Source organism: Carlito syrichta, unplaced genomic scaffold (assembly GCF_000164805.1).
Source record: "Carlito syrichta isolate Samal-C Ts95f unplaced genomic scaffold, Tarsius_syrichta-2.0.1 Scaffold308099, whole genome shotgun sequence".
In the NCBI taxonomy this organism is placed as follows: domain Eukaryota; kingdom Metazoa; phylum Chordata; class Mammalia; order Primates; family Tarsiidae; genus Carlito; species Carlito syrichta.
Window position 1 is genome coordinate 182,696 of NW_007252195.1, and position 2,227 is coordinate 184,922.

General features: G+C 54.8%; 1 long non-coding RNA gene across 1 annotated transcript in view; it reads left to right on the forward strand.

The window, feature by feature from the left end:
* The window catches only part of LOC103267290, a 2,468-nt gene extending 1,817 nt beyond the window's left edge, over nt 1-651 (forward strand). The window contains exon 3 of the long non-coding RNA XR_504746.1: nt 422-651. This is a non-coding gene — a long non-coding RNA (uncharacterized LOC103267290). The remainder of the gene's footprint in view (nt 1-421) is intronic.
* Nucleotides 652-2,227: the final 1,576 nt, after the last annotated feature.

The following is a 2,227-nucleotide window of genomic DNA, read 5'->3' on the forward strand; positions in this document are numbered from 1 at the left end:
TCCGCCACAGTCTCCAGGCCTGCACCGCGCCCTGGCCCGGGCGAGACGCCCCCAGTTCCGGCCCCCGGGGAGTCGCCTTGGAAAATGGGGAAGGAGGGGAGGACACGTCGGGGAGCAGGAACAAGTCGCTCTTCCCGCCGAGGCCGAAACCGACGACAGCCCAGCCTAAGCCAGCTGCACTCAGCCTGACTTTTTATACCGTTATTTTTAAAATAGTGGATCTTGGCGGGGTGGGGGGAATGCTTCTTCGCTCCCGCTTCTTTAAGGCTCTTGGAAGGAAGCAGGGAGAGCCGAGAGACTGGGTGGGGAAGAGGAGAAGGAAAAGAAAGACTCTCCCCTCGCCTTCCCCCCTCCTCAAGTTGAAGAATAAATCCAGCAGGCAAGTCCGCAGCCCTGAAGGTTTAACTTTTTTTCTTTGCAGCTTGTCAATGCGACCATTGCTTTGATGGGAGGCTCGGCAAGGTGACACATTTCTGAACTCCATCCTCTTTTCAAACTAACTCCCTACCTCCTTGTTAGTGGCCGGCTCTGAACTTCTGCAGAGTGTTTTTGTGTGAGTCAAGGCTCATTCACGGGCGCCTTTGTGGGCCTCTCCTCCTTTCAGGCCTCAGCGTGTTACACCAATTAAAGGGCGACGTGCTGTAAATGTAATGGGCCGCGCAGCGATTGTTTCTGACAAGCAACAAAACACATACATCCACCCCTTAGATTAGGCCGTTGAAGGGGAGGTTGAGGCCGGTCAGTTCACTGAATAGTTTGTGAACTGTAATTCTGAGGGCTCCTGTGGAAAAAAAAAAAAAAAGCCTCTCCCCACCTCCCTGCCTTGCTTCTGCTTCCCAAAAGCTCCAAAAAAAGAAAAAGAGAAAGAAAAAAAAAGTGACATCCATGGGGCAGAATGGGGTCACCAGAGGAAAAAAAAACCAGGGTGAAGGGCTTGTTCTGCAACTTGCTCTTGGCCCTCTCCCACCCCTTAATCTTTGGGGACACCCAGCCTGGCCCTCAGTCTTACCCGCCATGGCAGCCTTCTCCCCTGATGGAGAGCCTGGTCCTTCCACAGGAGACTTGAGATTAGGGTAGGAGGGAGGAAATGTCAGGCCATCTTGGAGAATGCCCCTGGGCTGTGATCTGGTCCTGGTGGGACACCAGCGAGTCACAGGCCTGCAGGAACCCCCACCCAGCCCTCCCCTGGCAGTGCCCTCAGGCCCTGGCCTTGGCTCCAGTCTCCAGTCCTCCCCACAGCCCATAGTGCGACAGAGGTCTTCCGTTGCCCTCTCTCGGCCTGGCCCTCTCTAGCCTCCTGGCATCCATCCTGGCTTCCACAACTCTCTGTCATCCCCCGTATGTGGAGGAGCACATTTCACCTGGGAAGGAGAGGGCTGGAGATGACCAGTTCCATCTTGCTCACAAATTCTGAGGCCCAGAGAAGGGAAGTGATTGGGCCGAGATCACACAGCAGGTCACTAAGCTGAGACTGGAGTTCAGGTCCCCTACCCACCATGGGGCCCAGCCATCCCACCCGACAAAGCAGGCATCACCCACACCTCATTGCCTGGTCCCCAACTGGCCTCAATCCCTCATCCAAGGGTAATTCCATCTCTGAGGCTCTCTACTTACGTGCTCCTCCTCCCACTCCCCCAGCTCCCTCCTGCCACCGTGTGTCCATCAGCTTTCCCAGCCAGCTCAGTTCAACAGGTAGTTACTGAACATCAGTTGTGGACAAGGAATGTGTTGCCTTTTTCTGTGACACCTCCCCAGCCTCACGCAGTAGGTCGCCTCCCACTCAAACTCCTCTACCTGGAATTCCACCCTTCTCCATCACCATCTGTTCTTTGAGTCTACTCAAATGACACTCCTTCCAGGAAGGCCATCCCAGGGTGCAGAGACCCCAAGGAAGGGAGGTGTGTCCTGATGGAGAAATGAACCAAGCCCAGTGCTGGAGCAGAGTGAGGCCGGAGAGAGCAAAGGTCAGGCTTCAAACAGCCTTGTGGGCCATACAGAGATTTGGGATTTTTACCCTGGAGCCATGGGAAGCCATTGAGCAGTTTCTGAGAGGTAAGTCCTAAGTCTAGGAGACTAGAAACTGCATCCTTTAATTATTTATTTATTGTGAGTCAGGGTCTCACTCTGTCACCCAGGCTGGAGTGCGGTGGCACAATCATGGCTCACCCCAGCCTCCACCTCCCAGGTGATCCTTCCACTTCAGCCTCCTGAGGAACTGGGACTATGG